This window comes from Dromiciops gliroides, chromosome 2 (genome assembly GCF_019393635.1).
Source record: "Dromiciops gliroides isolate mDroGli1 chromosome 2, mDroGli1.pri, whole genome shotgun sequence".
Lineage (NCBI taxonomy): Eukaryota > Metazoa > Chordata > Mammalia > Microbiotheria > Microbiotheriidae > Dromiciops > Dromiciops gliroides.
In genome coordinates this window covers 245,537,321-245,553,440 of record NC_057862.1, presented here as the reverse complement: position 1 = coordinate 245,553,440, position 16,120 = coordinate 245,537,321, and positions in this window count along the sequence as shown.

Here is a 16,120-nt window from a genome sequence, read left to right as displayed (position 1 = left end):
AAATATGCTGCTTAGAAATAAATTGGGGAAAATGAAGACAAGTTCATGTAGAACATTCAAATGATCAATAGAGAAATAATTAATCCAGGACACTCCCCTATTAAACAATTATCCTTATTCCATGAATTGAGGCTAAATCATGTCCCATCTCCCATAAAAACCACTATATTTAAGAAAAGCCTAATTTAACCTAGCTAGCCTATAAGAGAGATAATTCTCTGTACCACTATTAAACAAAGGTCCTACTTTATATATTTTTCATTTAAATCTGTCCCATCTAAAAATTTTATTGAAACATTTCTATGATCCATTTGCCACCTACCTCCCATGAGTATTTAAAGGATGAATAAAATAACATGGAGAAGGTGCTTTGAGATCCTACCATGACTAAATAAAACCAATGGGATGATGATATTTCATTGAATAAGATTCAGTCACTCAGAAATAAAGACTTTTCCTTCTGGGATCCCATTAAGAGACTTGGAATTAAAATATCTCTTGTAAATTCCTTTGTGAAATATGTAAGATCTTGAAAAATACAAGAGTGTATGAATTTCCAGGACAACGTACTGATAGGGATCTTTTCTAGTGCCTTCTCCTCTCATCTTTTCAGCATCAGCCCAGCTCTACATTTACATCCTTCTGAATTTTATTCTGCATAATGTTACTAGTAAGACTGTGCTGCATTATTCTGGCATGATTCATTGTAAAATAGGTGCTTGATAAGGATTATTTTTAAAAGACCAAAAACCCCTAAAGTGATTACCCTCCTGAACTTCTTTTAAAAGAGGACAGATAGCAATCCCTTTTATCACCTAAGGCAAATCGAGATTTTTTCAAAACTATTTTAAACATTTGCCTGTCACCTTAGATAACCAAATTGATTTCTAATGAGCTTTTTTTTTAAATAAAGACTTTTCTTCTCCATGCCTATTTTTACTTCTAAGCATTTTTCTACATTGCAGAAATATAGTGAATTGGTTCATCTTTCTCATATCCTGAAATCACTTAAAGCTGCTATAATATTGTGGAAAAAAATACCACCATTTTTATCCAAATCATTCCTCTGGTTCTCTCTGTGTTAATGCAAGAGCTTGAACTGAAGAATAGAAATGTAAGTTCTCAACCAGTTTCATGGTATCATGAGAAGCAAAGAAGATGGGAGATACTCCTGTTTTGGGGGTTGTGTCTGGGTTATATGCCATTCCTAATTCTGAATTGGAATTATGATTTTTCTTTATAACGTTCTCCATCCTAAAACTTCATCCAATCAAATCTTTTTGATAGGTAACACCAAGCTATAAACCTTAGGATTTTTGGTAGATACCACACTTTCCCTATAGTTTTAGTACACAAGGGAAATATACTCTCCAAACTTGAAATTCACATGTTCACTTTTTTGCTACCTTAGATATAAAAATTACTGGCCAACCCTCCCCCCCCAAAAAAAACCAACCATGAACCAAACAAACAAATAAACTAAAATTGAAATGGTCAACTGCTTGAAAAAAATATATATCTTATAGCTTACGGCTGTAATGCAAGTGCTAGTTTAAAAAGCATTATTTAAATTTCCTTCTAAATACTTGTTTGATAAGTAGGGGATATATATGATTTATTCATATCATAATTTGCTAAATCATGTTAGCTGCTTCTTTTCTAATTCACACCCTGCTGTCATTCTGTTTTTATATATGTTAGTTTAAAAAGATTTGCCAAACGTAAAAAAGAACAATTACAGAATTATAGAGCAGGATTACTTTTGAGAGGGGGGAAAATAACCATGAGTTGTATTCTCATCAACTGTCCTATTTGACTTCATCATTATGAAAAGTATTCAGGATGTGTAGAGGGTGAAGAGTGCAGAAGTGTGTTTTCATTTTGATATGATAGCGGCATTCAAGTTATTCTTCCCTTTACAATAGATTTTACCTAGCTTTATCTTCAGAGGAAGCTGCTCTCTGTTGAAAAGCAGAAGTGAATAGAAGTGTCATGACATGGGATTAACAGTACAACCGGATAGTAAATCAAATGTTGGAGATGAAAAAAGTATAATGTGACATGCATCAGTAGGAGGAATTGGCACTATTTCATGGAGACTGGTGAAAAGATAATATTTAATAATCTGTTGAGGTTCTCAAGATCTGTACTTTAATACAACTTTCAAAAATGCATGGCCCATTTTAAGCAGTCAATCACTGTGTAATGGATCCAATCGCCATGGAAAACATTTGCAGGGACCTTTTTTTTAGCTTATATCGGGGACTAATTCTAAGTAGAAACTAGTCTAAACATATTGAGAGGGGGAGGGAGAGAGGAAGGTGAAGAGACAGAGACAGAGAGAGGCAGAGTGGAGTTAAAAGGCCCATAAATATTAACAATTATTCCTTCCTCTCTATGGTCCACCACTGGGACACACACATACAAATATGTCTGTCTATATCTATGCGCACATATGTACATGTGTATATATAAGTATATATATACATACATGTGTATATACACACATCAAATAAAACACTAAGTTTACATCATTGATCATTCATACTCTTCATTTTCATTCTTACTCTATTCAAGATAATATCACCAGAGAACTGACTCTCCCTGTTCTCCAGTGTTCACATACAGTTTTCACATATATGAATGCCAAGGTTTATATATTAAAAGCAGCACAGATACACCAGTGGTATTTTGACCAAGGATAAGCAATTTATTTTGAGTGCCTTTTAAAATAATATTTTCAATCTTTTCCACTAGAGATTTCTATTCTTCCCTCTAGTAGGTACCCAAGTAGTCAAGCAAATTGAAATCAGCATTCTTTTCTATTCAACGGGTACAAATTATCTTCTGTGAGTGGCTATTTGCAAGACTGATTTAGGGAATTAATAAGATACACTTAACTTCATCAGCAGTGGTTTCATAGTGCAGACTTAGAAATCCCAAATGACTTTAAATTCACAACACATTTTTCTGTATCCATTTCCTGTATAGCACAAGTTTCCCTAAGAATGGGGTTAAAGCTCTTTTGTGCCTAATATTTACTTAAAACTTTGTATGGAAATATTTCATACCACCGAAGTCCATTAAATATTCAAACTTTAATATATATATTCCTCAGAAACAAATGTACAGTTAGATAACACATAAAGAATTATGAATGACTAATTATATTTTGCATATTTACAGCAAAGACAATTAGCAAATAGCTTTTATATGCAAAATAAATGAAAAAGTAATTAAAATGCACTAACTAGAGCAGCAATATCAAGTCTGTTGTCTTGTGATTCATTCCTAACAAACATAATAATTATGCATCCATTGTCATATAATTAAAACAGCTCTGTCCTTTAGAAAACTGGTTATTTACTGTATAATAACCTGAAGAGTGGCAGAAGTTCCTCATAATGGTGAGCAGGATAATTAAATATTTCTTCTTAGAAAATACTCACCCAGTTTAGTTTATTATCATAAACTTCTACCAGCAAGCAGCTGTTCTCCTGGAATGCCAAGTGTCTTCTTAGGTCTTCCATTCAGTCTTGGAAAGTTATTTTAAGGTTTGTTTTTAAGCTCTTTCTTGTTCTCATTGCTATTATATTGAATAGTAAATGCAGCTGGGTCACCTTTCTAAAGGTGGTCCCTCTGGTAACAATTTCAATACCAAGGTAGTTCCAAAGGACTTTGGGAAATAAGTGTTCAGGGAGATTCCACCATGCATCTATGCCTATATTTGGTGATACAGATGTACAAGAATGAATCATACTTAGTTTTCTACCAAAAGGATGAAACCTCTTCTCAAGGACAGACAAGGAATATTATGATTTGATCATTGGAGATGATCATGAACTGTAATATTATGGACTATGTCATTTGTTACCTACTGTGAGCTCTTAGAAAATGTTAAATGAACATTCAAAGAGTGGTGACATTGGAATGAGTATTTGCCTTTTAAATCAACTGCAATTTTGCTTATTGCATTGGGATATTTAGGTTAATGAAAGTGATATAAATCATTCCTTACCCCCCCCCCATGTGTAAGCTGCCTCGGCCATTTTGTTTCCTAAAAGCTGAGTGCATTATTACATGTGTGCCAATCAGTTGCCTGGTTTTTTAATTATTGCACGTTGTTTTCCCCCTGGCATGAACAGAGAAGCATGAGTACTAATGGCATCTAGAGGTAATTGATGGGAAAAAATAAATTACTTTTCAAGCCTGTATGTAGATAGGAACATAAGTGTTTATGAGTGGATCAATACATAGAAACCATGTGCATATAATAAATTTGTTATTTTGTAGGAAAATTTGTGGAGGGAAAATAACATTCAGTCAATTCTCTCTTGCTCTTTCTGGAAAGTATTTAAGTTTTACTTTCTGCCTTATGTGTTACTTTCTCCATTAAATCTTTAACATTTTAATAGAATCATAGAACGTGGGATATGGAATAGATCTTTGAGATCATTTAAGCCCTCTTATTTTATTGTAAATGAATTTTATTGATATCATTATTTTTTATTCCACCAACCTTTCTCATATTTCTTTTATGTCCCTCCATCCTCCCCTTCCCAGAGAGCCACCCCTTAGAACAAGGAATATAAAAACATTTATAATAAAACAGTTTAACAGAACTAACAATTTTTAAAAGTCTGACATTTTATGCAGAAAGAAATAATCACAGTTCCCCACATTTGCAAAGATGGCAAGGGAGGATCTCATCTCTCTTCTTTGGGGCCAAGCTTGGTAATTGTAGTTTCTTGGATTCAACTTCACTTGGTTTGCTATTGTTGTTATTTCCATTAACTTAATTGTGGTCATTGTGCATATTATTTTCCTGATTCTGCTTACTTCACTTTGCATCAACTCATATGATTTCCTTGCTTCTCTATATTCATCATATTCATTGTTTCTCAGAGCACCTGGAATATTTGTACTCCAAGGATTCCATGGACAGATTTCATGGGTGCATGAACTTCCATGGGAAAAGGTATGTCTTTATTCTAATATAATTAGTTTCCTTTGTACTCCTATGTATTTTATTTTATTCATTTAATAATATTATACTGAGGAGTTCATAAGCTTCACCAAACTGCCAAATGGCTCCATGATACAAAAAAGGCTAACAACAATTTTAGAGTATACACATATTACAAAATATGTTTGACAATTCCCCCAAACCATGGGCATATACTTTGCAGTTCTTTGCCACTACAAAAAAAAATGCTGTGGTCTTTCTTTTTCTTTGTCTTTTTCATCAATCTCTTCAGGATACACGTTAGGAGTGGGATTTCTAAAACAAAGGGTATGAAAATTTCATTCGCTTTCTTAACATTATACCAAATTGCTTCTTAGAATGACTGGACAAATTCAAAGTTCCACCAAGAATAGTGTGCCAGCTTTCCAACTTTGACAGTTGTTATCTATTGTCTTCTTTGTCAACTTGTGATGTGTGAAGTAAAAACATTGAGTTGTTTTGATTTACATTTCTCTTATTTTTTCTGATTTAAATCAATGTTTCTACCCATGTATTTTAAAGTTGAAAAAAACTTGGGGCAGCTAGGTGGTGCAGTGGATAGAACACCGGCCCTGGAGTCAGGAGTACCTGAGTTCAAATCCGGCCTCAGACACTTAACACTTACTAGCTCTGTGACCCTGGGAAAGTCGCTTAACCCCAATTGCCTCACTAAAAAAAAAAAAAAAAAAAAAAAAAAAAAGTAGTTTTGGGGCAGCTAGGTGGTGCAGTGGATAGAGCACTGGCCCTGGAGTCAGGAGTACCTGGGTTCAAATCCGGCCTCAGACACTTGACACTTACTAGCTGTGTGACCCTGGGCAAGTCACTTAACCTCAATTGCCTCACAAAAACCAAAAAACAAACAAACAAACAAAAATCAAATGAAAGTGAGGCCAGGCAGGCTAAAAAAAAAGAAAAAAACTTAAGACCAGAAAGGTTGATGAGACTTGTCAAAAGCCACCAAAGAAGTGGTGGAGCTGGAACTTAGTAGACACACTAGAATAATTTCATATGCAGTGCAAGAGAAAAGAACAAAACAAATCACTGACTGCCCTAAATTAAAGAAAAAAATAACCTAAAGTAGAATAAAATGGAAACAGCATTCTTGGCTTTCTAAATTATCATTTTATTAATAAAAATATCTTCCCTATCACTTTCTTGGTCTCTGCATTATTTTTTTTTAATTTAACAAAAATCCCAACCTAACTGAACCAGGAAGTATGTCTTCAGTTCATTTAGGTTTTATATCCTTAACTCAATGATGGGGATAGGTGAGAGAAAAGTCAAAATGATGAAGCAGCAGGAATAAGTACAGCCCAACATCCCCACCATACATCCTTCAGAAAGACCTAGAAAAGTTACCATATCACATCAAAACTTGATCAGTAAAATCCAACTCAAAGCTCATCTTGCTAAATAAATGCAAATACAATTCTTTCTGAAATTAATCAACAATTATTTGTTTCATTGCTAAAACTAAAAAACAATTAACAAACAGTAAAAACATGTCTTCTGTTTTGAAGAAACAACCCTAGTCTGTTTCTGTTCCCTTAAACTGGGAATATTTTTTTTATGCTATAGAAATTTTTTAACTATTATCTTTTGATATATTAGATGTATCCCAAGGAAGGCCTATGAAGGAGATATATATGCTAATCAAAAACATCTTCTATTTAGGGAATTTAGCTATAGCCTAGAATAGTAAGAAGGAAATCCTCTCCTTCAAAAACCTGAGTGTCACCATTTAATTGTGTTATTAGCAACCCTACACAATGCCTACAGAAATGCATGAACCATACAAGGACCAAAAATTGAATTACATTTTATATATATATATATTTTCCTCTAAATATTTGCATGTCAAGTTGAATTATCCCATGTTATTGGTATGTTAATTCAATGGCATGGCAATCAGAGGTAGAAGGATCCTATTGAAGACATAGAATAATAGAATGTGACCATGTGAGTGCCCACATTTACCTGAGATCTTACTGAGAGATCATCTAGTCCTATCCCCTTGACCTAGATAGAGAGTTATGACTATGGACCAAATCACTTATGTCAAGATGAAGAATGGTGATCATCAGCATTTTTATCTCAGCTAAACCCTCTTATTCTTTTACAAGATAGGTTTCATCCTGATGACTTAATTATGGGTAAAGTGGTGTGGGCAGGTTAAGTTTAATCCCTTCATTTCTAGAATATTCATTTATCTCACTTTTATGCTCTAGGCAACTGATTCTGTAAGTTGTAGACAAGGTACTAACCTACACTAGAGGCAATTTCCTTTATCCAGGAGTTCCCAACAAATCAAAGTGAAATCAAAGTTCCAGTTCATATCTCTATATCTAGTCACACTTTTGGTAAATCTATGATTTCATCAGTGTCAGTACTCCCTCTATCAGTGCAGATAGCAACCCCGCCAGTGTCTTCTCATCCAGTAATATTCTTGATCATTTTTTCTTTTTAAATTCTCCCAAAAGGGGGTCATTAACATTTCAAAGAACTTTCTCTTGTTCTTTTAGTATCTTGGGAACACTAAAATGGTATTTGGGATGTCTATCTGATGCAATTCATTTTCAATGCATGACCAGATCATCTACTTTTCTCTTATGGGCCAAATTTATTACACAAAGTATGTTAAAGTTTAAAGGAATAAATAATTAGAAACTAATTGGGTGCCTATTAATTAACAATTGACTTTAAAAGCTAAGGCATATGAATGTAATAGAATATATATACATCAAGGAATGACAGATATGAGAAAGAAAAATTTGAATAAACTAATGTAGAATAAAATAAGCAGAACCAATTAAAGAATATATACAATTACAATGATGTTGCTAAAAGAGATCATTAAAGAGTAAACAACAATAAAGTAGTAAACAACAGAAAAACCAAAGAAGAGATCATGAAGCACATATACCTTTATAGCAAAGAAGAGAGCTACTAGGACAAGATGTTATCAGACATAATCACTGCATTGGACATTCTGATGGATTGATTTACTTTGTCACAAGGGAAAGTTCAATCCGAAGAGGGATCTGAGATCCGAATGTGTGACAACAGTGGTTGTTGGTAGGTATAGTTGGCCAGTTAGTACTCATCTCCACCTTAACCTCCTTTAGCCCCTCCCTTTACCTCTTTAATCAGGCAGAACCTATTATAAAAATAATCTTTTTTTACCCTAGGAGCAATATAATATCCCCTTGGCTTGTGTGGTTTACACCACAGCATTGCTGCTGCTCTTGAGGTCTCCATCCCTTGCCCTCAGTATCTCTCTTACAAATTATGAATATCTCTTTAAGAATTCAAAGGGGGAGGGGAGGCACCCCACCTATTAGCTCAAATAGTGACAAATTACTCTTATAGCTGAGAGGGAGTATATTCCCAACTCCCTCCATTGAACTACAAATCAGAGGACGCCAGTCAGTTTTCAAGTCCTTATTACAAAGGCATCAATTTATATACATACACACACAATGATTAATGTTCCTAAATGATATAGTAACTTCAAAAAATTGCCTAGTTCTATCTTTGGAAGAAAAGAGAGAAAAATGTGTATCTAAGCCTTCTTATACACTTTTTCCCAGAAAGTACTGTCCTTTTCCAGGGTCTGTATTTCTTTGTATTGGGGGGAATTCCAAGGCAAAAACTAATCATTTGAAACAAAAAGTACAAAAAACATACTCAAATGATTCTGTGATCTTGACAATTTGGGAGTTCCCTCAAACAATGCAGATATCAACCTGTCCATAAATGCCTGTGCTATATTATTCATCCACATCCTCCTTAAATTTTGCCACAAGGAATCTACTCAACATGCTGAAGTTCTTCTTCACTTTCTCATGATGTTGTAAGGCTACCAGTGGAGTATTCTGCCTATAAAGATAATGAAAAAATGGGGCCTTGTTATCCTTTATTTTTACTATAATGGCCAGCCTCTCTTCACTTCCTTGATATGGTTCCTTGATTTTGTTTTTTATTTATGTTCTTTGGAGTTCCTCATTGGGTATATGTTTCAGCCTGCTCATATTCACTACTTACCTCTCCATTGGCCTCCATGTGATATCCGTTTTTAGTTCTTTGAAGACAGTTGTACCCCATGCCTTCTGCCCTATAGCAATAACAGTCAAATTTTAGTATTGAAAAGAAAGGTCTTTGTTTTCATGGGAAAGTTTGGGGTCAGTAAAGAAATACTACAATCTCCCTAAAGTAAGCCAATCCACTCTCCTCCTGTTCAACTCTGGGACCAACTTGTTGTCTATCTTTGTTATCTGTACCAACTATACCCACAATTGGACTAATTTTATTAGGTTTCCCACAAATACATGTTGAAATCTGGGCAGTAGACATTTATCATCCATTTGATCTTTACTCTTTTTTGTTTGTTTTTGGTTTTTTGAAGACTAATTTAGCTTATTATAGAGGCCCATTACCAGAGGCTAACCACTTGGTGATGGATTTTGGGCGGGGGAGGGGGGGCAAGGCAACATATGAAATAAAGAAAAAAATGAAAACTCAAGTGATAACGGGTTTCTTCCAGGATACTGCAGTCTTCCAGGTCTTAATAAAATCAGCACAATGTCATTTGCAAGTAGGAGCATCAGATGAACCTCACTCTCCATAAGAAATTCTCTTTGGCCTGCACACTGTGAAGTATCTCTTCATCTTTCATGAGCAAACATTTCTCTGTTTTAATGCCTGGCTTGAGGGTCATGATAAGGGTTGTTTAATAGAGCTATTTCTGTTATTATATTTCCCAATGAATCTTGAATGATTTTGATGTCTGGATGGGAAACACCTTGTTGAAAAGGATCTTGTAAAGTGGTGTTTTCTTCTACCAAATCAAATGCTTTCCCCCTCCCCTCACCAACAAACAATTGTTAGCAACAAACAAACAAATAAAGCTTATGGTGCTTTATTCTCTTACATTTTCTACATTTTTTGGTTAATTGTGAAATAGCAAATATGTGATGCATTGTTGAATATCACTTGTGAAAATTTGCTTGCTTCCACAAATACATGCAAATACACTCATGGAGAATGATATCTGTTCTTATATGGATAATAATTATCATAAAGATTTTCTACAAATGAAAGAGTAGGCATATAGCATAGTAGCTATTGTTGCCTAACACTCTATCACTAAGGCCACACTTGAAGCCTTTCCAGAATGGCAGAACCTTGCCCTGATCTTATGCTATCTTGGCATTGCCTTCAAGAATGATCTCCCCCAATGATGAAGCAGTAGGACTTTGAGAAACAAGAATTATAATAATCCAAAATAATTCTTTTAGTATTGACTATCCATTTGGCATCCAGAGTGTCACTGAACTATTTCATCCTTGTCTCCCCAAATAAGCTACAGAATCACCATTCCCTAGATTATAAAGATGGACCTTTTTACTTTTTGTGTATTTCTCCATTGTGATGACAAAAAACAAAAGTGATTACTGGCATTTGTATAACCCCTTAAGATTAGGAAGAGCTTTGTTATAATTTTTTCAATCATTTCAATTATGTCTAACTCTTCAGACTTTTACCAGTATTAGCTAACTTGATCCATGCATCAGGAACATTAATGAGTAATCCAGAATGCAGTAATGTTATTTGTTTCTATAAATCTGGAAACTAAGGCTACAACAATTTAAGAGATTGGGCTAATGATACACGCCCACTAAGCAGTGCAATGGCAACTCAGTCCAAGCCATAGTCTAATTCTGCTGAGCAATAGTGCCTCTCAATGAATATTTATGAGCACCTACTGGCTAGGCATTTTGCTCCACCTTCTTGAAGATATAGGATTTTAGAGCTGAAAGACACTTTAAATAGAATAATCAGGCCCCATCCTTTTTATAAATGAGGAGATTGAGGGCCAACATCACATGGTTAAGGCCTCTAGAGAACTAGGGCTAAAAAACCCAGATCCTCCCGAATCCCATTCTAGCCTCTTTCTGCTACATCACACTTAAGCTCAGAATGACATAAACACTTAAAAAATTACTTGTTGAATGAAGGAAATGAATGAGCTTTTCATTCCAACCATCCTACTTTCTGTTGCCTGAACTTAGCATTCTATCTCTTGCCTCAATATCTTTGTCTAGGCCGTTCCCTCTCCTTAGAAACCGCTCCTTCCCCAACTCTGCCTTTTAGAAACCTTAACTTCATTCAAATTGTAATGGAGCCGACTCCTCCTGGTATTATTGATTGTTAGCCCATTCTCCTTCCTCAAATTATCTTATATCAGTTAAGAGCTGCCTCTGGGCTAACTCTCCCAACTCCCTCTAGGTCTAGCAGGGGGCTTCTTGGAGGGCCAATTATGACTTCTCCCCTCACAGTTTTAGGGGTAAATAACCCTGAGGCAGGTGTGTGCAAATAAATGTGGAACAACTAATTCTCAAAAAAATGTACAGGACATGCTTATAAGTCCAATCTTCATTATTCACATTTCCTCACTTGCTTCCTTAAATCTAGGTGAAATTTAGACAATCAAGAAAATATTCAAGGCATAAGAACGTAATAGAATGCATACATGTATACATACATATACATGCACATGTATACATATATATGCACATATGGGTATGTGTGTATACATATACCCATATATACCTATATGTATGTATGTGCATGTGTATGTAAGTATATATAGCGCACACATATGTATATACATGTATGTATATGGTTTTGTGTGTGTATATATCTATATCTATCTATCTATCTATCTATATACATGCAGCTATAGGGAATATGTATGGCTTAGAGGTATGTCCAGGCCCTTGAAGGACTTTTTTCCCTTCACAGAGTGTGTACCAAGTTCACTTCTCGTTGTATATCATAGTCAATGAATGGATTGCTCCCCTCTGCAGATAGGCTGACTCCATGCTGAGCCAGGTCAAGCAGGTCACTCAGCTTCTACACAGCCCTCCTTACCACATTCCTCCTCATCAGACAACACACAAGACATGGCTGCTGATAGTCCTGGCACACTTTGTTACCGATTCCAGTTGCCGGGCCTCTAATGGGTGTTCTGGCCTTTCAAAGCCCGCAAGGTCATAACCTGGTTAATTCCATTCCAAAGACTCATTTATCTATGATCAAAAAAGAAGAAAAATGATACCACACCACCCCCCCCAAAATAGAGATGCCACAAGCATTCATGGTCGCATGCCAGCTGAGTAAGGAGAAAAGAGAGCTGTGGTCACTATCCCTCTCCTAATCCAGAGGCCCACAGAATTTTTCCCTCCTCACTCAAAAGCCGCCACGAGAGAGCAAAGAGCTGTCCCCTCAAAACTGTTGTATTACACCTTAGGTGCCTAATGAATGTTTATTGCATTGCATTAGAATGCATTTCGATACACTGAATTGAATGAACTAATGAATGACTCCTGTGTAACAAAGTTGATCAAGGGAAACTGTAATGAGACTATGATGTTCTGTCTACACAGAAATGGACATGTACACTCATTACTATAAGATTAATGCTTTCAAATTACAAAACAATCCTTTATTGATTCACAAGATTGGGGACTGCTTCAAAAGAGATTGGTAACTAAGCCAGGAAGAGTTGCCCACGTGGTAAGCTTTTAAAGGAACCACGGAGAAGAGTTTCACCTCTATTTCTTCCTCTCTGTTAAACATGTTCTTGAGACTCTGCAACTCTGCTTTGGAATTCTGGTTGTGGGTAAAGGGGATTTCTTTCCTTCTTCTCCCCCCAAACAGCCATAAAGTTTATGAACAGCAAGAACATTATACTTGTCAAGGCAAGCCTGAGACTGTACCTCAAACCTCTAGATTCCTCTTCTACTTTGTGTTGCTCTGGTCATTGAACAACAAGCCTGAGAGAGAAATGTTCCTAGCATTAAAGGCTATCTTGGAAGTTCAAGAGATAAAGAGTTCCTAGTTGGGTAACATTTGCCCAGACAGGGGCACTTCCTATCCCTTAGAGGGGAAGATGATGAACGACTTCCAGAAAGATGTTGCACATCCTTCCTGCCACAAGCCCAGGGGGGAAATGAGAAATAAGTGGTAGACAGGTAAATAGAATCATCCCGTGCTCTAGGACAGAGTGAGTAGAGAAGGAACTGCAAATGGGATCCAGGTACCACATGCCACCTCAGCCTGATCAGTTATCTTGCCCATATATGGAAAGCAGATACCCTTGAGTTCCAAATCTGGTCACCTTTGTTCTGTTTCTAGCCATAATTAGGCTCTATACTAAGGTGTTCCAGAAGGCAGACCTAGGAGGGCACTCTGTCTCAACCTGTCCCCTTTCTCTTCCACTCTCCTAATCTTTCATGTTTGCCATTATACTGAGGTCCTTCAAGGTCAAAGCCATAGAAATTCCTAACTTCTTGGACTCATGAAGTAACCTGCCAAGGCTGGAAACTTCCATCTCTCAAGATTGCTATTTAGTCATCTGTGCTTTTAGAAGGAAACACAAAGCAGAAAATGCAGCTAAGAAGCAGAACAGTCTCAAGCTAACTTAGGCAAGCACATGTTTTCACTGCTATGTACTCATAGTCAGAGGAGTATTTGATCCTAGAAGTAACGGGTAGCTTGGGAGTTTATTGAGTGTGTGCATGTGTAGGTGGGTATAGGAGTGGAGCAGGGGCAGGGACACAGTCAAACCTACACTTTAGGAAAATCACTGGCATCTGTGTGGAGGAGGATGGATTGTAGGGGTGAGAGGCTTGAGGTAGGAAGGCCAATTGGAAGGCTATTGAAATAATCTAGGCTAGAGGTGAATGAGAAACTGATATAAAGATGTGGCTGTACAAGTGGATAGGAGAAATACATAAGAGATGTTGAGATTTGGCAGCTGATTGTGAGGTAAATGAAAGAAGACTAAAGAATGACACCAAGGTCATAGGTCTAGATATTGGGGAGGATGGTTGTGGCCTAAACAGTAATAAGGAAATTCAAGAGAGGGGCATGTTGGGATGGGAAAAGATAATGAGTTCTGTTTTGTACATGTAGAATTTGAGATGCCTGTGGGGCATTCAATTTGAAATGTCCAGAAAGCAGTTGGTGATGCATGATGAGAGCTCAGGAGACTTGGGCTAGATAAACAAATCTAGGAATCATCTGCATAGAGATGATTATTGAAACCATAGGAACTGATGAGATCACCAAGGGAGAGAATATAAAAAGAAAAGAGGACCCAGGACACAGCATTAAGGGATACTTGTGTTTAGTGAGTGTCATGTGAAGGAAGGAAAAGATAATTCAAATAGATAAGAGAATTAGGAGAGAGCAAGAATGTCACAAAAAACCTCATGAAAGAGTATCCTAGAGGAGGTGGACAATGGTGTCAAATTCTGCAGGGAAGTCAAGAAAGAAGGAGATAAGATTTGGCAATTAAGAGATTGCCCATCACAATGTTATATTCTGAAGTTAACTTGGTGTGTACTCCTAGAATGGAAAAAAATAATCCCCAGGCAGGAGTTGCCTCTCAACTCCATTACTACACATCAATTTTGCTAGATATGTGTTCTACATTTGGGTGATGGGGTGAGGGGTGGGAAAAAATCATTGTAATAACCAAGTATTCCCAGATCTACATATCTAGCTTGAATCTCTTTCCTGAGTTCTAGTTACATGGGGCAGCTAGGTGGTATGGTGGGTAGAGTGCCATGCCTGGACTTAAGGTATGAGTTCAAATCTGGTCTTGGACACTTACTAGCTATGTGACCATAGGCAAGTCATTTAACCACTGTCTACCTCAGTTTCCTCATCTGTAAAACTGGGATAATAAAAGCACCTATCTGTCAGGGTTGTTGTGAGGATCAAAGGAGATAATAATTCTAAAGTTCTTAGTCTGGCACACAGCAAATAGTACATAAATGTTTGTTACTATTTTGGGACTTATCAAATCAGATATCTCACAAGCATCTCAAGATCAACATGTATAAAACAGAATTCATTATCTTTCCCCTATAACAAACCCTCTTCCAAATTTCCCTATCACCATCAAGAGTATTACCTTCCTTTCAGTTTATCCAAATTCACAGCATCAATTTCATTCTTACTACACATACCCCAGCTATTACTAAATCTTGTCATTGTTTTGTCTACACCATCTTTCACAGACACTCTCCTAGATCAGATGCTCATTGCCTTTCACCTGGATTATTTCAGTAGCCTTTGGATTGGTCTCCCTGCCTCAGGTCTCTCACCACAAAGCTGCCAAAGTGATTTTCCTTAAATGTATGTTTGACCATGTCACCATCCTCCCTCCATACCCAATAAGCTCCAATAGTTACCTATTACATCTAGGATCAATTATTTGGTTAGCACTTAAAAATCCTCACAATCTCTATACTCTCTAGTTTCCAGTTCTTTTTATATTTTACTTCCCTCTATACACTTTGTTTTCCAACCACACAGGCCTTTTTGTTGCTCTTCACATATGATGCATGTATCTCCTATCTCCATTTCTTTGAATTGGCTGTCATCTCATGCCGGAAATGTTCTTTTAACCAACATCTCTTAAAATCCTTGGCTTTCTTCCATACTCTCAGCCCTAGGACCACCTAATAGTGCCTTCTCCTCTAAGTCTACTTTCTAACAATTCTGTATGCATCTTGCATGTACTGAATTATACATATGCTATCTCTCTATTTAGAATGTAAGCACCATTATTGGTTTTAATTTTGCTGTGTATGTTCATAGTTTAGCACAGTGTTTGGCATAGAGCAACACTTAATTGGTTACTGGTTTATTGCTGCAAAGCTTTGTTTTCCTCTTCACTTTTGGTCCCACCCTTGAGTTCCAGTTTTTACCATTGATAGGGATTTGAAGCAGACTCTTATTTTCTTGTACATGAGGAAGTTCCTTTTCTTACCTAGGTTGATAGCTACAGAAGGTCCAGAATTCAAACACAAAGTATTAAGGAGATATTAAAGAATTGTCCTAAAATATTACAAAAATATTTGAAGTACTTTTTCAATCCACTTAAGAGAATTATAGGGGATTGACCAATGGATGAAGGCAACTGGCAGCACAAGAACTGAATTACTCCCTTGTCACATCTTGTGACTGACTGTGATAATCAGTCACATCCCTTATTTCTATATAAAAAAGAAGCAAAACATTTAGCTGTTGAGGAGCTTG